Source organism: Sander vitreus, chromosome 2, assembly GCF_031162955.1.
Source record: "Sander vitreus isolate 19-12246 chromosome 2, sanVit1, whole genome shotgun sequence".
Classification (NCBI taxonomy): Eukaryota; Metazoa; Chordata; class Actinopteri; order Perciformes; family Percidae; genus Sander; species Sander vitreus.
The window spans coordinates 7260668-7282266 of NC_135856.1; the positions used below are offsets into that span (position 1 = coordinate 7260668).

At 40.7% G+C, this 21599-nt stretch overlaps 3 non-coding genes across 3 annotated transcripts; all 3 read right to left on the bottom strand.

Moving 5' to 3' along the window:
• Positions 1-18188: 18188 nt before the first annotated feature.
• Positions 18189-18260, bottom strand: trnac-gca (transfer RNA cysteine (anticodon GCA)). Its single transcript has one exon. It is a non-coding gene; the product is annotated as a tRNA-Cys (tRNA).
• Positions 18261-19682: 1422 nt separating this feature from the next.
• trnac-gca (transfer RNA cysteine (anticodon GCA)) lies at positions 19683-19754 on the bottom strand. The gene has a single exon. It is a non-coding gene; the product is annotated as a tRNA-Cys (tRNA).
• Positions 19755-20309: 555 nt separating this feature from the next.
• trnac-gca (transfer RNA cysteine (anticodon GCA)) lies at positions 20310-20381 on the bottom strand. Its single transcript has one exon. It is a non-coding gene; the product is annotated as a tRNA-Cys (tRNA).
• Between the last annotated feature and the right edge of the window lie 1218 nt (positions 20382-21599).

Sequence of the window (21599 nt, forward strand, 5' to 3'; positions counted from 1 at the left end):
CGTTTGCCACAACAACTGCAAGGGCATAATATTCCAATGTTGTGTTTAGCGCTTATTTGCTTTGCCCTCAAGTGGCTCTATGGTTATGCAATTACAACATTGTACAAGTGCATGTTTGTGTGTGTGTGTGTATGTGCAGATAACGTAAAATATCAGACATTACACGCTTTTATGCAATTTTATGTGTGTGTGTCTGTATGTGACTGAAGAGAGAGACAGAAATGAGACATATCTGTGTGTGTTTTTGTGTGGTACAGAGGCCAGGAAGTCCTTAGATATTGTCAATTATTAACTAAAGCCTCCCTGCAGTCTCGCCAGTGGGGAATTCTTTATCAGTGACATCACAGGTAGTGGACAGACAGCATAGAGAGAGACAGAGAGAAGGAGGGAAAGAGGGTTTCAGGCAGCCAACGAAAAAAGACTCCTTAAAAGGAGATTTATGTTGTTTTTCGTTTCGGTCCCCCGCCGTCAAACAACATCATCTCCACTTCCTCAGATTGTCCTGAGGACGAATACACCGGTAGATGAGTTCCAGTCACTTCAATGTTATTCCAAAGCCACTGACTGTGAGAATTATTAGTTTCACATAACTCAGTGTTTTTTTTATAATAAGTGAGTGGGTGTCAATGATCTGTCCAAGTTTGACTTCTTTCACAAGCCTCCACACTCATTTATTCACTGTCAAGAATACTACAGCTTAAAGCTTTAGTGCGCAACTTTTTTATATTAATAAACGTCCGTTACATTCAAGCCATTGCCAAATGCTACAATGCTAATTAAGACCATCAGGTCCACAACTCTCTCTGTATTTCTCAGTATGGCTATGTTCAGAAGATTATGTCGTCCGGTGACTTTCCTGCGCAAAAACTTGAGTGAAGATAATGACCTCTTCTGAAGAGTCCATCATGTTTTTTTTAATCCTCTGTGTCCTCCTTGGCTACTAGCAACTGCATGGAGGAGGGGTGGGGGCGTGTGCGCGGTCATGGAAGCGTTATTATGGAACCCACGCAACTTCTAGGAAAGACCCTCCCTTGAATAGCATTCACACACTACTATTGGCCAGGTGTCCATGCTTATGCAAGGTAACGTAACCCGATTTGTTCAGGTCCTATCCCCTGACCAATCGGCTATCCTAACCTTAACCACTCGAGGTCAATGCCTAACCCCAACCAATCGAGCTGCTTCGTAGGGCGGGACTTTCCTAGAAGTTACGTGGGATCCATAATAACGCGTCATGGAAGGCTTGTATCATGTGGACGCGCCGACAGTTTTGTTGTCAGTACTTAGAATTTCTCATTTGGGTGACAGAAACTACGCACTATAGCTTTAACAAATAAATTCATTACAGCATCAAAGTCATATCAACTTTTCTTTAATTAAAGGAACACACTGACTTATTGGGACTTTAGCTTATTCACCGTATTCCCCAGAGTTAGACAAGTCCATACATACCCTTCTCATCTCCGTGTGTGTTGTAACTCTGTCTGACGCACCCACCGCTAGCCTCGCTTAACACAGATCCTGGAGGTAACCGGCTCCGACTAGCCTGCTGCCTACTGCTCCCAATAAGTGACAAAATAACGCCAACATTTTCCTATTTACATGTTATGATTTGTATAGTCACAGCGTATACAAAAAACAAGGTCATGAGACACAGCCATCTTCTAACTGTATACAAACTAGGAACTATATTCTCTAAGTTCCTTTTAAGTTTGACCTTTTTTTGGCAATCGTTGGTAATAATAATAATAAAATGTAACTACTATTTAGGCCTATATTTTAACTTTTGGTAAAGGCTCAGTAAAATACAAAAAACAGTTGGTGCGTGTTTACAGCAGCAGGACGGTGTATGTGGGATCAACACAAATTAAACTACAGTGGCTATGTTCATCATATTACTGTCATAATCAATAGTTTTTGGATAACATTGGAGGTCTATGAGGAATAAACTATATCACACAGACACTACTTGTGAGACGGTTCAAGTTAATTGTTAATTTGGTCTTTTTGTGGGTTTTGTTAATAATAACATACATTTAGAATGTCACTAGACTTATCCTTTAAGGTGGCAGTATTCTTCAACAAAGTCAAATTTACAAAAGAAACACAGAGCAAATTGGTTACAGTTAGAATAGATTCATTTTCAGTTTAATGGTTTCCGTTAAATAAAGAAAACACTGCGTCTTGTGCTTAGTTTTCGATATTTAACCACGACCACCTTTGCCTTAAAGGCTATTTACGTCTTCAGTATAGGAACAAATTGGTGTTTAGAGCCAAAAAAAGGCAGGGGACGTTGGGAGTTTACAGCATTACGACAAAATTAGTCCATAAAGGACAAATTGTGGACTCCAACTAATTTGGTTGCTGGGTATGATTTAGTTCAGATACAGTTAATTTATGTTACATTTGTATTATCAAGTTATACAGACAACAGTATGAGCAAGAATCCAGTAAGTGAGATGTGTGTGAGACCTGTCTATCACTCATTGCAAACACTAACATGAAGCTTTGTGCATCTTATCATCTTATCTTATCATTTACAGTATATGGGTGAAATTCGGTCAATCATGGCAGATAATGACAAGCTGTGAAAAAAGAACGCATCGTAATAAGACTGTTTTAGTCTATAAATAGTAAGAGGGCTGTATAATGTGTAACGATGGATACAGCCACATCAATAGACATACACACAGACAGTGATTTAGACATATCAAGGGGAAAAGTCGGTTGTAAATATGTGAGTTTAGACAATACAAAGGGAAAATGTGACACGATATGTCTGAGTGTTCCTCGTGCGAGAATTTCAGTTAGCGAGACAAGCTGATTAAGAGGAGATTTTTTTGTGTAGTAATGACCTGAGGGAAAAGATGAATTACATTAAAACTCTGCCTGGTCAAAACAGTCTTCTGCTGTTGTCCACTGGGCAGCTGCAGGATTTGGAGCCTTGCTTGAATGCTTGAGTCTTTGAGCAAGCAGAGGCAACTAGTCTTTCACTTCTCCGCTCCACTTGTTAAAGAACTGTCAACCTGCCAGTAACATGTCTGGGTTTGTGTGCATAGTAAGTATTTTTTAACGATGAATGCACAAGTGCAAGTGTGTGCATGCATAAACGTGGGTGGGTGTGTTTCTGAGCATCTGTGTACAGGTCTGATGCTATAGGCAAAACTGTGCATCCCCCACCTGGGTGCTGCAGACACCACAAATCGTCACCCCCTCACCTCCCCACCACAACAAAGGGAGTCTCCCTGTGAGCTCATGTCTGGAGCTCCGCCCACCTTCCGTCTGAAACAGGATAATCCATTGTTTTTATCAATATGTAGGCAGCATCTTCTAAATAAACTCACTAAAGATGTGTTAACTTTTAGTTTGTGAGCATTTAGATAAGAGAGCTAACTTATCATGTCAGTACATTGTTACTGCTATTGTTATTTTAGTAGTATCTTTTAACATTTTTTATTATTGATCATTAAAATGGACGAATCACGACGGACAGTTTATTTTTTTTTTACGAAAGAAATTATCAAAATCGATGCAGCAGAACAACAGAAACTGTCTTTGTTTTATTCCACACATTTTTCTTCCTTGACAAAACATTGCGCCTACTTTACCCACAATGCAACTCGACCACCAACAGGAGATCTGGGCGTGTTATGCTGCTAGTTTGATGTGCAAACTCAGTCGAGTAAAATTAATTCCAAGGCTGACGAAGATAATTGAAGTGCAAACACAACTTTTAAATTACAAGCCCATAGCATTTGGAGAAATAACGCACTCTGCGGTGGCAAACATTGCTTGACTTGAGAGCATATTTCCATAACTCAATTGTTTGTTACTTCTTTGTAAATGCACATCTGGAATATTATAGTCTAGCCGAGTGATGAACCTTACATCGCCTAAAAAAATTAGCCAACTGCTAAAAATGGCCATTGAGAGAAAATGCAATTCTTTATTTTATACTGATTGATTTATGAACATATTTGTGTCTGTGCATGACTACATGTGCGTGTGTGTGTGTGTGTGTGTGTGTGTGTGTGTGTGTGTGTGTGTGTGTGTGTGTGTGTGTGTGTGTGTGTGTGTGTGTGTGTGGAAACTAAGGATCAGGGTGCCTAAATGAGGGCTAAACCCCAAAATCAGGATCCACCCAGAGAGACTCACGCAAGCCTATCAATGGAGCCATTGATACATGAAAGACCACAATGGATGGAGGGAGTGTGTGAGAGAGCGTGAGTGTCTCAGTGTGCTGCAGTGAGTGTGTGTCTGAGTGTGTGAGGGGTAGAGATTTACGAGAACAAATTCGCCAGAAGCAAGCTTCAGACATTCATGTTTGCCCAGGGTCACGACCTCAGAGAGAGTTTGATTTTTCCATGACCTGCAGACGTTAGGCCAATGTTTTTCTGCTGCCAAAACATTTAACCGTCTTTCTTTTCCTTTACCCCTCTTTTACCTTGCATCCTGTCATTCAGTTCTCATTCAAGTTACTTAGGGGGAAAACAAACGTTTAGGTTCATCATGTGTTCATTTGTAATGACCAATGTCACAGTGAAACGCACGGAAACAGATTGTTGTGTTTTGACTCAGCATCACACACCTGAGGCTGGCAGGCAAACACTGTGATAAATTAGACTGTTAGCAAATGTTGCAAAAACGTTGCTTTGGCAGAAGTGTTCACAGTGTCTCAGCAGTTTCTGAAACACTCTTATTGTTCACAGCTGATTCAGTTATGATATGTATTAAGAAATAAAAGCAAGCAACTCACATAACAGCTAATTTGTGTTGCATGGCAAAGACAGTAAAGTTAAAGTTAGTCCCTAATAATGAAAACATTTCATGCACGTATTTCAAATGAATAGCCTAACAGAAAACAGAGGGTAGGTACAGTAGCAGGGTTCAACGCTAAGTTTTTTTTTCTTCTTTTCAATCGTCCGATTGTGCAAGTAAAAAAAATTCTACTTGCCCGAAATAAATTTTTAATGGCCCCTATAAAAAAAGAAATTCTGAGGAAAAATGTCGAAAAAAAGATTGAAAAAACGTTAAAAAAATGAAGTCAAACTTTGAAAAAAAAAAGAGAAAGAAAACATTACAGAAGTGTAACCCCCCCCAAAAAACCCATCAAAAAGCGTCACAAAATTGTTGAAAAAAATACATCAAAGCGTAAAAACCCCCCATAAAAAACGAGGCTTTAATTTGCAAACCTTATTGTTGAACTCTGAGTAGGCAGGCCTGTATGATGTACTGTAGGTAGGAAGCTACTTTATTAATCCCAAGGGAAATTACAATGTTAACAGTATATCTTCCTGAATCACACCGCTTTCTGTGTGCCAGGAAAGACAGACCTCAACTGAGTATTTATACAGTAATAGCTAAATTAATGGACTTAACTTTAAGACATGGATCAACTGGGCGGAATGGATATAGAGTACTATAAATCATTGTGTCACTTTTGTATTAGGAATAGACAGTTGTGAAACAGACATTTTTTTGTGTGAAAAGATTGTGCTTAATCACATTAAATACCATTCAAACATATTATGCTTATGCTGCTTTACTTCCACCGCCACAATAATTTAAATGCCTCATTTTTACAGTAGCAACCAACTCTTTCTATGAAATCTTTCCTGCCCTGTCTGTCACCTCTTCATATCTGTCTCATCTGTTCCCTCTCAGTTTCTCTTTGTCTGTGCTAACTCTTCCACAGTAAACTCTCCAGTCCGTGTATGCAACCAGCTGTTCATGTTTTGATTTTCACTTGTTGCTCTATGTTTCAGTGCTACCTGAACTGTGGCTGACACTCTCTCACACACACACACACACACACACACACACACACACACACACACACACACACACACACACACACACACACACACACACACACACAGATTTTTGTGGGGTTCAGCATTTTGGGCCCACAAAGCTGTCGGATCCCACAAGTTTACTGGACTCCCAGTTTTTGGACACACACACACACACACACACACACACACACACACACACACACACACACACACAAATGTAGAAGTGGAAATGCTTCCAGTGCTCATTAACATCACTGACACACCACATAAAAGAAAAGACAATATGATAAATGTCAGCTGAGACTTCTCTGTATATGTCTGAGCGTGTTTTATCATCTCTAAATCTAGAAATACAGTTACAGTAATGGCAAGAGCACTATCTGTATGGTGTGTGTTGTTTGCGTGTTTATAGAAATTGTCCTCATAGTGCAGGTGAGAGAGAGAGAGAGAGAGAGAGAGAGAGAAAGAGCCACATTAACCAGCTCTGGCTTGGGGATCCTGAAGGAATTCCCAGTCCAGGTTGGAGATATAATTGATAATTGATTGATAATAACAGATTGCTATCTAAAGCTAAAGATGAGGTTATGCAAATACAAAAAGAAACACTTGCACACAGCTCTGCTCATTGAGCTATTGATGGAGACAATGAGAGAAAGTCAGAAGAGGATCACAAAAAACTAACAGTCATGGAGGAGGAAGGAAGCAGGTGCAAAAAAAGGGGTTAACCCTTCATCTGAAGGCTATGGTCCAGATGTGTGTACAGTTTGTGTGTGTGTGTGTGTGTGTGTGTGTGTGTGTGTGTGTGTGTGTGTGTAAGCTGTTCTTAAGCACCAGGAATGATAAGCAAGCGGATATTACTTTTTTGTCCATATCTGCTTTTGTGTGAGGAATGATAATAGGGTCTCGCTCAACATCAAACAGCGGGGACTTTGGCCACCACAACAAACTACATAAACCTTTTTGAAGCCTTTACTCAAAACGTTAGAGGTAAGATGAAACTTTAATGATCCCATAAAGGAATTAGGCTCTTGCAACAGCAAACAGAAAAAGGCTACATCAAAGTGCGTTTGGATAGTATACTGTATACTGTAAGATCACAGCAAAGAAGGCAATTTCAACATATATCAGTTTCAACATTACTGCAGATTAAGGAACAATCCTCATTCTTTTCTTTCTTTCTTTCTTTCTTTCTTAATCCCCCATCTTTCACTAAGCACCCATTTCAATTGTGAATTATTATTATGATATTTTGTTTTTTTTATAATTTATTTGGGGCATTTTAGGCCTATATTTATATAGGACAGCTGAAGACATGAAAGGGGAGAGAGAGGGGGAATGACATGTAGCAAAGGGCCGCAGGGCGGAGTCGGATCTGCGGCCGATGCATCGAGGAGTGAACCTCTATATATGGGTGCCTATTCTACCAGGTGAGCTACCCAGGAGCACATGGTGAATTATTTTTATAGAGATATTGAGGATAATTAGTTCACACTTCGATGAATGCTGATGTAAAGGTCGAGGTTCATCATTACTCTGTCTTACTCTACGCAAGAAACATTAGAGCAAAACATTATACTATAATAAACTATGAAGATGCTGCATATCTATTATCTATTTATTAAACCAAATGTTTTTGAATAGAAGGGGAGCTTTTCATTTCTCTAACAGGTTGTGCAGTGGCATCATTTGGTTTTGTAAGGCGGCACAGAGGTATAAAGATAGATAGAATGCAGATTATATTGTAGATGTCATTTTTATTTTTTCATTTTGTTTGTTAAAAAATCCAGAAATAAACACGATAAACTATAAACATTTGTTATTGCAAGAAAACAAACCAAAGCAAATACCAGTACAGTAATGCCTATAATGCTGGTCACACCAGAACGTGACCAGATCTTTACTAGTTATTGATACATACAGTGGTTCTCAAAGTGGGGTCCCATTGGAGGGGTTCCAGGGGGTCCCCAACAAAAAGGGGAATCATTTATTTTCACTATAATGTCATCCATAAGTAACACAATGACAGATTGTATGACTATTTTGCTCATTGGTTTCATTCACTTTCTGTAATAAAACATCTGAAAGCAAAACTTCCTCTAGGTATGGGACCCTGGGACAAAGTATTATCAGATGGGGGTCTGTGGTCTAATTTGTGTCAGTTCAGGAGTCCTTGATGTGAAAAAGTTTGAGAACCACTGCTTAATAGACCGGAGCCATCATTATTGTTATTAGTAACACCTGTACTTTTCCTACAATGACAAGTCAAAATGTCTGCTGTGAAAAGGCATGTTAGAAAGGTTCTCCTAACGAGCCTGTATAATTTGCACATCTCTTTACACTGGTTTTATAATACTTTTCTATATGTTTTTTATGCCACCCATACTAGCTTTATTTTATCTATTTATTGTAAAGTTTGTGGATCTGCATCCCTATGCACCATGTCACTTTACTCCTGAACTGTCATCCAGGTATGTGGTGAGCGGTGTGCCCTCTTTTTTTTATCGGCCCGTGTCAAGTGTGATCCCGTGTGGGATACCGTATGTGTATATATATGCTCTATGTTTGTTTTTTTTGTCTTTGTTGATATCCTGTCATGAGCACACTGAAGCAAATCCCTAGCAACTTGCACTGAGTTGTATGTCAATAAAGTATTTTATTTATAAGGGTGCTGACACTGAGGAACACACAGTTACACCAGGTTATGTCATAAACATGTGAGTTGACAAGGTCCTAGGAGTGGCCCTTTAGTCTTTATATAAAAACATTTAAGTGGACAGGTTTAAAACGTCAAAAATGACAAAATCCTTTTTGGATTTAAGCCTGACAGCTCACTGATAGCAGGAGAAACGGGAATTTTCCAAGAAGTGTGGGATTAGTTATTCTGTGCTGGGTAGCCATGGGCATGGACGGTGGGATGGATGCATAGATGGATGGATGGATGGATGGTGTAATGTAAGCAAGGGTCAAGGATTAGATAAGCAGAGTGAAGGATTTCCAGACAAGGGAGTAATCTAGACGTGTCGATATTCATCCAGGGGGGAAAGAAAATATCGGGCCAAGGAGATTATCCTGCTAGTGATTGCGTAATCTCGGTGTGTGTTAGCGTGTGTGTGTTTGTTATGGCGAGCAGACGGCACAATTAGTCACTCACTCAGTCATTCCCTCGGGCTGCGACCAGACACATACACACACGTCACATCAGGCATGCAGCTACAGAAATGCATGCACACGGGAGCACACAACAAACCATTGATGAGAGAGCTGCGGTGTTACTTTCTCAGCTGAGGTTTAATGTGGAACTTGGATTTTCCCCTTTTCTCTCCCTCCTTTTCTCCTTGCACACATTTTTCCTCCTTCCCTTCTTTGTGCACTCTTTCTCCTCTCTTCTTCTTTCCTCTCCTTAGTTTCTCCCTTTTTTCTATCTACTTCTGTCCTTCTTTTCCCCCAGTCCTCTCCACTGTTCCCTCCTTACTTTCTCATCCCTGCTTTCATCCAGCCCTCCATCATTTCGCCCTCAGTCTTTCTTTTCCCCTTCTTTCCCTTATATCCTTCCTTCACATCTTCCTTAGTGTCATCTCTCCTTCACTTCTCCTTTTCCTCCTTTCATACCTTCTTTGCTGCTTTTTTCCTTTACTGTCCTTTGAACGCTGTCCTCCCACCATCCTTCTTTATACAGTAAATACTTGGCTCTTCTTTATTTCCGGCCATCATTTATCACTTCTTTGCCTAATTCTTAATTCCCTTTTCTTGATCATTCTCTTTTTTCATTAATCCTTCCCTTGCCTCTCCCTTTTCCGCACCTTCATCTCTTTCCCTCCTTTTCTTTCCCACTCCGGCCTTCTCTTGGCTTTATTCTTCACTCAATCTCATTCCTTCACCTTCTCTTCTCTCCTCAGTCATTCCATCTCTGTCCTCCCTCTTTCTCTATTTCCAAACCCGTCATGTTCCTTAACCTCAACCACTACAATCCAATTATGGGAATTATAACTCAAATTTTAAGCTAGAATTATGATGTCATTCTTTTTTTACAATCTCTTTTCCAGTATTTCTCTCCTTCTCCTCCCCTTTTTCTCCCTCTTTCACAAGTTCACACACTTCTCAGAGGTTTAGTTAGTGATGTCAGTGCCTTTGAATCCCTCCTTTTCCTCCATTGTCTCAGTGCTGTAAATTCCCCCATCTGTTATGTTGGAATAGTCTTTTCCATAACCTACAATGGGCCATTAAACACTAATGTCCGTGTGTGTGTGTGTGTGTGTGTGTGATACAAGAGGACTCTTTGAAAAGACAACAAGTCTCTTATCCTCCTACTGATGATACTATTTTAGGTTGCATGTGTGTGATACCAATTAAGACTTGCAGGGGAAAATCTCCTTAAATAATACTAATAATCGAATATAAATACTAGTTGATAGAGCGCTTTTCAGGGTACTCAAATACACTTTACACAAGTTAAAATGATCATAGAAAACAACACACTAAAAATGTATAGCAAATGCCCGTGTTTGTATGCTTATTTGTTCACATGACAACATTCACATTATTGTCAAATGCATCTAGTTCCCCGTTAGGGCCACTATAGGTCATCTGCAGGATCTCTATTTTTTTCATTACTGTAAGATCCAGTTGAGGAACACTGAACTTTTTTGATAAGAAAACAATGCCGCCCTGCACTCTTAAAGACAATTCTAGTTTCAGCCAGGTCAAAAACTCCACAGGGCACCTTTCATTTTTGGACACGTGGTGACATTGGAGAAGTCAGAACAGGGCAAGAAACACAAGGAGTTAGATGACAGGTTGTAAACAAACTTCAAGTTTAGTCAAGCTTATTTGAAAGAGAAAATGAATCCCTAAAATCTGTTAACATCCATCACAGTTTGTCGACTGAGTTGCCAGGTTCAACTAGACCTACTGAGGCCATATTCAAGCTCAGCAGTGCTTTGAGTTAGTGCACACATCGGCCCCCACATCTCTCACTGGATTAACTGGTACAGATACATATGTATTACGTTATGTGTGTGTTTATACTCTGGTGTACCTGTCTGCTAATCTCTACACACACACAACAGCTGCTCCATTGATGTCGATAGGCTCGTATGAAGATCAGGATTGCCATTATTATTGGATTTATAAGATTAGCACACACCTGCATGGCAGGATATTAGGGAGCTCCTAGAATGGTGTTTCTGAGTGTGTGTGTGTGTGTGTGTGTGTTATATGTATTACGCACTTACCCATCTTAAAAGGTAGAAAGATGAAAGAAAATGTGGCCATTGGAGCCACTTCAACATTTAACTTCCTGCTATAACTCTCCACCATTGATCAATTCCTTCAGAGGGACAAAGGAGCAGAAAGGATTACTTTATTCGTCTACCTCTGGTTTTGTTTACGGACTTCTGTGAAGAGAAAGAGAAGACAGGTCTGTGACCGTTTGGTGTGTTGACCATGTTCAGAGGAAGTTGTCTCACGTAAACAGGAAACAGTGAGGACAGCGGATGTGACAGCAACGGGGGGAGTGGAAGTCAATCCAACATCCAACATCAAATGCACACTCATCCAAACAGAAACACAACAATAACGTTCAAGTGAAATTTGAATGATCTACACTGTTTGTGTAAAGAAATATTAAGTAAAATAATACAGCAGCCGTTTCCCATTTTTCAAAAGAGTTAAAACCGTTTATAACCTTTAACATTTGAACTCACCCTGCTGTATGTTTGTATTTCTCTCGGAAAGTAGAAGCTAGTTAGCCAGGCTTGCTAAAGTTAGCACTAATTCCCACTAGATGTTACCAAAAAACTTTATTTGGTCACTATTCCCATGTCCTGCTATACACAACCCCCCACCCCCATTATATATACTTAAGGTAACATGCAACATGTCAAATAAATTGTGCACAAAGTAGCAGAGGAAAGTAAGAAATGCATGAATACATTTCATAGAAACACATACACATGCAAACACACACAGACACACCCTACTGCTGGATTGACATTTATAAGGTGCATATGGTTTCTGGCATGAGTACACACACATGAAGCAGCATGCACAAGGAGGTATTAATATCAAAGAATGAAGGGAGCAGAGAGGGGAGAGAAAGCAGGAAGTCCCCTAAATCAGATAGTGTTTGTGGAGAAAGAGTGGAAACCCAATGCCCCTTTTACCTTATCATATACTGTAGAAACGGGTTAGGTTGTCACCGTGTGTGTGTGTGTGTGTGTGTGTGTGTGTGTGTGTGTGTGTTGCCTGGTTGGACTGTAAGTGAAGGTACATTCCAGAAATAGTTTTAACTGGCAAGCATTCTCTCCTTCAGTCTCTCTCTCTCTCTCTCTCTCTCTCTCTCTAATTCTTTCCCTTTCCTTCCTCCATCCCTCCTCTTAGGGACTGTTCGTTATTTATTTAAGGGGCCACCGGAGGAGTTTGGGACCTTTAGCCAAAAAAGACATGACCCTCCCCTTGCCAGTGAAAAAACTTCTATGACCTTCCAAAATAATTTGGAAAAAAGGCATGATACTTTCTGTACTGGTTTGCACTTGGCACCCATTGTTTTTTAATAGACATGTCATATATGACTAAACCTCTGCATCCTCATCTGACGCATCCCACTCCTCTGTTATGGTGTGGTGGCCATTTCAGTAGATTTACTAACTAACATTGTTGTGGAAACACAATAAGCATGGAAACTAAATACACACTTCCTGCATTACTGCATTACTTCAAATACTAAGTTACTCCTCTAGTAAACTAGTATTCACATGAAATAAAACAATAAAATATTGAGACCATTCAGCAAGGCACTCTGGGTAACATTCAACACACATGGACTGCTATGGACTCGTCACTAGGCTTCATCCACTTCGCCGTTTAAACAAAGTGGAATAAACGTATAAAAGTCCAAATCTACACAAAACCCGCAATCAATTAGTAAGCTGACATCAAATGTGGCATTTAGGAAACCTTTATTGCAACCTTGGCACAGTAAGATGTCCAGACATAGTACAACAGTCATTTTCATTTTTTACGTCCTGCTTGCAGTATATGAAATCTGATGTATTACCTACCACCATTTAGTTGTTTTGTGTTATTTAAGATATTTATAAAATATCTGATCATGTCAGATGTAATTATTCCACTCATTTTTTAAACAATGCAATTATCCGTTTCAGCCACCAGGGGGGCAGCTCCCCCTGCCCCATATGTTTATGCCCTGCTCCACAGCAAACTCATGGGTCAGACCCATCTGGTAGCGAAGGAGGGCAGAGACTAAGAGCTACATGGAAAAATATGCACTAAACAAGCCACTTTGAAATGTTGCTGTTTCATTAATACAAAAATTGGGTGACCCCCCCCCCCTGGACTGAAAAATGTTGGATGACCCTCCCCTCAGCAAAGAATAAAAAGACATGACCCTCCCCTATTTTCCTCCGGTGGTCCATTCCATAAATACCGAACAGTCCCTTACATCTTTTTTGAATCCCCTCACCTGCCTTTCAAATCTGAGCCCATTTTTTATTTCCCCTTTCTTTCCAGGAATCATCAGACCCCTCCAAATTAGCTTATTTCTTTTTTCCCCCTCCCCACAGTTAATAAAACATTTTCATCAAAACTCATTGGATAAACTCAAACATGCATTCTTTACAAGCTCAGTCAAGTTTTGGGGATAATGCTTATGCAACTTAAATACAAAATAAAATAATCACACTGATCACCTAGCCCTAATCCACTGTCCAGAATGGACACATGTATCAGTCCATTATCAGGTCCTTCAGGGCAAGTCCAAGTCAAGTCACACATGCTAGACTGCAAGTAAAGATGCAGGTTTTTCCAGGTCTGAAATGATATTTGAACAATTATCTTTCAAAGCTGCAATAATAGGGCTGGTACATAGCTTAGACAAAGTTGTTTCAGTGCTAAGGTTTAATAATTAAACATGCCAGGCCTACCTGTTTCTGTCCTACATTTACATTTGTTCTGGGATTTTACCAGGTCAAAACTTAAAATATGTATGTTTTGGCTTTCAAGTCTCAAAGCAAGTCATTTGAGAATCAGGTCTCAGGTCTTAAATGTGCACCTCCTGGATGCACACCATTCCGATTTTTCAGTGTAAAAAGAGTTTTGCATGTTTGGAAGACGACCTACTTCAGAAGCTTTTCAGTATTCACCTGTTTTCCCAGTCTGAAATACGTTGAAAATAGTAATACAATGACCCTGACTATACGGGGTCGTGCACACCCTTACACACAGATCCAGTACACTGAAGTCTGTGTGTGAATGGATGAGTTTGTCCTGAGAGATTAGTATTCCTCCTCTGCTGACGCATTTCCTCTGCTCCACATGGTCGTACAGACTTTTTTAGCAGCACTGTAAAAACCACAACTGTGTAAATTTACACAGAAAAACCACCAAAACTTCCCCAGATGGCGGGTTTGGGGAAGTGCCTTTCCTTCCAGCATGTGTGATATGTGTATTTGAGTCTGGCATACGTGCTTTTCAAGCCCCGTTTGTGTGCGTACGCGTGTTCATCTTTCACACCAGCTTGTGCTTTTTCTCTGACACTTATGACGCTTTGTTCCAAAATTAAGAACTTGAGTCCTAGGAGGTTTTTGTCTGTTTGCCCTCGTGTCGGGAAAATAACCTCGGCTGGAAAGAGCTGTGGTCGTGCCTCACTGAAAATCGTTCATCTCGAAAGGTTAACTGCTGGAATCGGAGAGATGGGAAACACAGGTGCAGGAAGGTTTTGAATCATTACAGATGTCTGAACCTGCAGTCTTTTTCATTTTAAACTGTGTTTCTGTGAAGAAGAAGCCAGGAAAGAACTGTAAAAGGACAGGTAACCCCCCCCCCCAAAAAAATATCAAAAATACATATGTTTCCTCTTACCTGTAGTGCTATTCTTTGATCTAGTGGTAGTTGCCGAGTGTTGGACATGTCAGCCTGCCCTCTTTTGAATATAACGGAGCCAAATGGCACTCTCTGTGCTCAAATCGCCCAAATAATACATTTGAAAAAAAAAGAAATTTTCAGATGGATGTACAGTACAGCGTCTTCTTCAGGAGAGTTTAGCTCTATGGCTGCTGCAGAGATTGCACCTGTGACATTTCGGTTACACAACAGTCTCTCTAACCACAACGCTGTCACCTTATCCTAACCCTGATTCTTGCTACGTAAGCGTTTGGTATGATATTCTACAGGATAATATGGGGCTTAATTTTTCAAATGCGTCTTTTGCGCAGACACATCTTTTTTTCTGTGAACTAGTCACCACATTTAACATTATCTAAAAGTAAAACAGTTATGTTTATGTCCAGCTATACATTTCTTACATCCAATTCGCTTAAAAAAAGGGAAAGGACGTGCAGCTAGAGTGTGCAAAATTTCAAAAGGGATTTCTTTTTCTAAAATCTGATTTTTGTGAGGAAAGTCTAAAACCAGAGCAGAAAATAAAATGTTTTCCCCTGAGGGGAGCTGAGAGGTGGGGGGGCCTCGGTGAAGGAGGTGCTTCCCTGTTTCAAGGCCATCATTTGTTTTTACAATGGAAAATCCTGCCAAAGCTTCACTGCACTAAGTTGCAGACAAGGTAAACCAACATTGCTTTGCATTGGAGGAAAAAGGGACCCTCATTCACACTTGGCAACTCTCCTTCCTATAAGCTCTTGTCAGCAACACAGTGAACATGTTATGAAAGTGCATGAAGGGCTTGTTTGATGTATGACACCAAGACCTTATAGGAGACCTATGGAAAACGCTTGGTGGCCTGGTTGTGAAAGGCTCACAAGGCGTCAAACAACGGGAGGATTGAGTGTGTGTGGAAGAGGAGGAGGAGGAGGATGAGGAGGAGGAGGAGAGGAGGAGAGGAGGAAAAAAGGGACCGCGTAAGAGGCGGAGGCGTATACAAGGCTTCCAACCCCAAAGGGCAGCTTCAGAAGACTTGGAGAAAGAAGAAATTTTTCTTTCTTGGAAGATAGAGGAAGGGGACCCTCCTTCAGCAATACAAGGGGAAATTCCCATCAATTTAACGAACAACCCCTCAGATCAAAGTCTGTGTGCATGTGTTTTTATGTGTGTGAGCGTGCATGCGTGAGTGTGCGTGTGTGTGTGTGTGTGTGTGTGTGTGTGTGTGTGTGTGTGTGCATGCCTGCGTGTGTGTGTGTGCGTGTGTGAAGACAGTGATACACACCTGTGAGCAGAGCCACCCGCACCTTTACAGGCGAGGAGAAGAGCAGCTCAAAGGTGAGAACGAATGCAGGCATTAAACATAGCTTGGGAATGTGACACTGCCATGTTGCAGCATAACCAAGCAGACCCAGACACTTTTGTGTTATTACCATTTTGTTTGTTTTCATGGTAATAACACACAGTCCTACACACTGTATACACCTGTTACAGCAGGCTGGAATTCAGTGCTGATGCATTTCTGTGTCCGATCAGTGTCAGTTATTTGAACAGTTTTTTACTGTTCAGTCTCTTAGATGGAGCTGTAACAGAAAATGCTGAGAGTTCTCAAGTTCAAATCAACACAAAATCACAACACTTGAAATGTTTAATGTTTGTTTTCTTTAACAAACAAATGAAACTGTACGCACGGATAGCTGAGTGACATACCTGAGGTCATCTGAGTCAGGGTCGATCCCACGTCTCCAGTTGCAACCCGTTCTCACTCTGAACTCGTAAAATACAGACGCTTGGGCAGTTGCTGTCAGATACGACGCCAAAAGCACCCTTCAGTGTGTGTGTAGAACGCACTGGGCAGAGCAGCAGCTATGCGGTGCTTGAAGATGACGTATTATTAAGAGCGATGAGAGCGACAATGGTAGCGAGTTGTATGAAAGGCCGAAAATTCCACATAGTGAGGTTGGTTGGGGGTGGTGGATGGGTGAAACAACACAGGACTTTCACCCAGGAGACCAGGGTTTGTTTCCTGCGTGTCACTTTCCCTAAACCCAACTGTCCCGTTCTTGTCCCCGCGTGTCAGGGAAACGTACCTTTTATAAGTCCCCCCCACGATCTTTTCCTTAACCCGACTTCGTCAAAAGTGACTGAAGCCAATAGTCCCGACCAAGCGTGTTTAGATATGGCGCTAAAGGAGACTTTTACTCAAGGAACCAGTCAGAGAAAAAAGATCAGACTAAAGCAGCAGAAAGTGTACCTTCATCAACCTGCAGAGAAACAAAACAAAACAAAACAGACTAAAACAGAAAACCGAAAATAGATTCACACTGAAACAGACAAAGTCTAACTCTTCTCTGTGTGGGACTCAGTTCACTTCCCAAACTCCTGAGAGCTCAGCTGGTAGAGACAACACCTTACAATCTGATGTGGGTTCAAGTTCCACCTGGATTGTTTGAGTTTCCCTTCTGTCAACCCTCAGAGGAATGTTTCATATTGTGTCTGTCCTGAATGAGCCTAACAACTGTTTGATTACAATTGTTTTGTATCATGTTGTATGCATTGCATTTTTTCATCACATTGCCTTGCATTAATTCAAGTCATGAGCTTTAACACCAGACTGTCACTCCCACACCCTGTAGGCAGTTTAACACTGCACAGTGTGTCAGTTGCATGTTGTCTCTGCAGTCCTCTGTTGTTATTGTATTTAAATATCTTTTGAGTTTATGACAGATGCTACTGGGAATTTATCTGTTTTGCTACACTCAATTGTTATTTGTGTTTTATGCGTGTTCTTGTTTGTGCATGTGTTTGCACATGTGGGAGTTGCTGCCTTCCTAATGTGTGTCAGGTCCTTTTCCTCTTTCATGTCAGATGTTAAGAGACACTAAATGAGGTCAAAAGTCAAACGTCTCTCTCTCTCTCTCTCTCTCTCTCTCTCTCTCTCTCTCTCTCTCTCTCTCTCACACATATTTTCCGTCTCTCTTATTCAGTCTTCCAACAATCATGAAACACTGGAGACTCCTTAACTTTTCTAGTGACAACAAAACACTTACTTATTCAGAAGATGCAAATATGCTATGACATGCAACAGCAAAAACTCCTGCAATTTTGGTAAGGCTATAACTTTTTCGCAAAGGTTGGTCGTAAAGCTCAGTGGTAGAGCATATGACTGCAGATCAAGAGGCCCCTAGTTCACAGTGATTGTATGAACAAAACATAGGGGGTTATACGGTTCTCTTATATGTTAAACATGTTAAATGAGCAGGCAGAAACTCCTTTTTGACTGACTACTTAGGGCTTAACTGCAGATCAAGAGGTCAGGTTGACCACAACGATCTTGCATAGCTCAAAGCGTCTACGTATTACTACTTATGTGGTCCATGCTTCTGCTTTAGCGCAGATTTGCCCACCCACGCAAACTCCATAAAAGCAAGTGAGCCCCTTGCTTGAAGGTGGGAATTAATAATGACCATTTTTATAAAGATAAGAGAGACTCATCATCAGTTTAGGGGGCACCCAGATTTGAACTAGGGACCTCTTGATCTGCAGTCAAATGCTCTACCACTGAGCTATACCCCCACACTATTAATACCAAATATGCTTATTGATCAACTAAGCATTGACCGGGCCTCCACTACATGATTAAAATCCAGGTCTGCGCCCACATCTGATCAAAATGTTCCATGGCTTTTTTTTTTTCCAATATCAAAAACTCATCTCCTCTATTAAAGGTAGCTGAAAGAAGTCTGCATTTTCATCTTCAATACAGCACATCTGCTGTGGTCAACCCAAATTCAGGAAGGAACATGTTTTGGTGGAACATTTGCACCGCGCAAACAAAATGCCACACACAATATTAAGTAAACTGTTCACACAATACCGTAATGTGCTACACTCTTTAAATTAGCCGGATACAAGATTAAACATAACTTGCTTTTACCAGTGTATCACCGTGTGTACTTCGTCCACAGCAATCCCCACCAATCGGTTCCAAAACGTAAATGCCGTAAACATATTTTCTGTAAATCTTTACAATCATTTCCTGAAAAAACCAAGCACGCCTGCCTTGTTGCACATTCAAAATTAGGTTGGGCAGAAAAATGACAAACGTAAGTTTGATGTGCTCCATCGAAGATGAAAATACAAACTTATTGCATCTACCTTTCATAGGACATGAGTTTTTGATAATGGAAAAAAAAGCTATGGAATATTTTTTAAAGATTATAGATTGACAGGACAGCTAGGTGAGAAAGGGGAAAACCTGCAGGAAATTGTCACAGGTAGACCTCTACGTCACGGCATAAAACTCTCAGCATATGGGCACCTACTCCACCACTGAGCCAACCCGGACACAAAGCCATGGAATATTTTGATCAGATGTGGGTGCAGACCCTTATCATGTGGTCGAGGCCCATTCAAGGCTTTGCTGAATGAATGAATAATCATATTCAACATCACATTACTAGAATGTATGTGGGGGCATATCTCAGTGGCAGAGCATTTTACTGCAGGTCAAGAGGTCCCAGTTCATATCTGGGTATCCCCTTCTTTAGCAATTTAGTTTTCTGTTTAGTAAGTACCCAGCATTTTAAGCTAACAGTGTCCAGAACATGCTGAGCAAATGAATGGAGAGCAATGAATGTACCATTGTGATAGACATGAGTTCCATCTGCCAACAACAGCTGCTTTTTTCCATAAAGAACAAAACTACAAACCTTAGGGTTAGGGTTAGACCTTACCACCAGCCTTCCCAAACTATAGCGGTTGGAAGCTTTTGATACTGAAAAGGTCGATTGATGGTAGCAGACGACTTCGCCTAGTTGAAGTTGATTGTGAGTGTTTGTCTCAGATCAGAACTATAACATTGCATTCCGTTGTGTTTTTGTTAAATCTATAGAGCTGGCAAAGGTGGCCGGTCAGCCCAGTTCAAGTCACATGCTTTAATATTGAGATCAAAGATGCCACTTACCAAACAACAGACACAAAATTAAACAGCAATCCAGGGGGCACCCGGAGTTGAACTGGGGACCTCTTGATCTGCAGTCAAATGCTCTACCGCTGAGCTATACCCCCACATGCAAAACATGAAATATGCTTGCTTATCAGCAAAGCATTGATTGGGCCTCTCCCACATGATTAAAATCCAGGTCTGTGCCCACATCTTATTTAAAGATTCCAACTTTGTTCCAGTATCAAAACACATCTCCTGTATGAGAGGTACAGTAGCTGAAAGAAGTTTGTATTTTCACCTTCAATAGAGCACATCTGCTGTGGTCAACCTGAATTTGTGTAAATTACATGGCTTTTAACACTTTGAGACGAAAGAAAACAGGTCTTTGTTCCCTTTTTTTAGCAAAAGCTTGACACTACATTCAACAACGTTTAAGTCCATATGGGGTTGCGTGTTTGTTATTCAGAAAGGACAGTTCATTGCCTCATTCGAAGTGGGTGTTCGTTGTTTAGCATGAGCCCTACATAGTGCCCGTGTATTCAGTTTTACTTTTGTTTAATCTACAGAGCTGGAGGCCCATAGACACAGCTGGCCCAGTCAGCCTAGTTTGAAAGTCATGCTTGAATGTGGGTATCAAAGCTTTCACTTCCTGAACACCACAATAACAAAGAAAGAGTAGGGGGTACCCAGAGTTGAACTGGGGACCTTTTGAGCTGCAGTCAAATGCTCTACCACTGAGGTATACCTCCACATACAAAACATAGCTTCATGTTAACAAAGCATTGATAACTATTGACGGAACACACTGCTTTGTTCAAATAGCCCAATTCAACCCACATGCTTCAACACTTTAAAAATAAGGTCAAAGTAGCCATACCAACAGATCAGATTTAAACTGGGGACCTCTTGGTCAGCTATACTCCCTCATAGTGAAGGGCTAGTATGTTTATTGATCAACAGCATTGATTACTGAGTAAAACTGTTGTCATTTACCTAGTGAAAACAGGATTTTTCACCCTGTAAAACATCAACTATTCTATCTGCTTGAAAATTTTTTTGGGGGGATTTGAATGAATCAGAAGATTCCAGAACATTATTTGGCAAAGAATGTACAATCCTCCTTAATCATCCCACTTTAAGACCCGTGTTTGAATATGGGCTACTGTTGGGATCAGAGGTGGCATTTTATGATGAAGAAAGAGTGAATTGAGCCAGGTCGTCAATTGGGGGACACTGGCGACCTCTGAATCTGCTGTCAAATGCTCTCCCACTGAGCTATGTCCCCTGAAATGGAAGGAAATTTTGTTTGACACTTTTCACAACTTATTTATCCAGCCAATAGAATACTTGTTTAGCAGTCGTTGTTTTTTTTACCTGAAACTTTGTAGCATGCATTCTACTCACAAACTAAAGTTGTGTTTATATGATAGGAGTAAGAGAAACACCTCTTGCATACCAGGGGGCAATCAACCCCATGTTTGAAAAAAAAGCTGCAAAAGTGCCCTCTTGGATGCCCCTCTGGTAGATAAAATATATGGCCTCTATGATGGCCCAATGTTCAGTAAAACACCATATAGCCATGCCCACATGCTAGAACAGGTTCTGCACGCTGGTGCCCCTTTCATTTATTTTTCTCCGAGGCCCTCAGACAGCTTGAATCTGCCACGGGACCTGTATTGCTCAGCCTCCTGTGCTGGAAATTATACATACTCTTGCTGCAGTCAGGTGTTGTGGATAACAGTGTCCTTCAAATGTCACATATGTTTATGTCAATACAGATGAAGATGATGTTGTCCAGTCATGCTGTCATGTGTTTATCACTAATCGAGTCATGCTACTGTACAGGTCCATATAAAGTCATAACAACTGCATCCGGTGTTGCGACAGTAATAATGGAAAAACGTCTACTGCATTTCTTCCTGTTTTTTCCCGTGGTTAAGAGGGAACCCGGACACACACACACACAC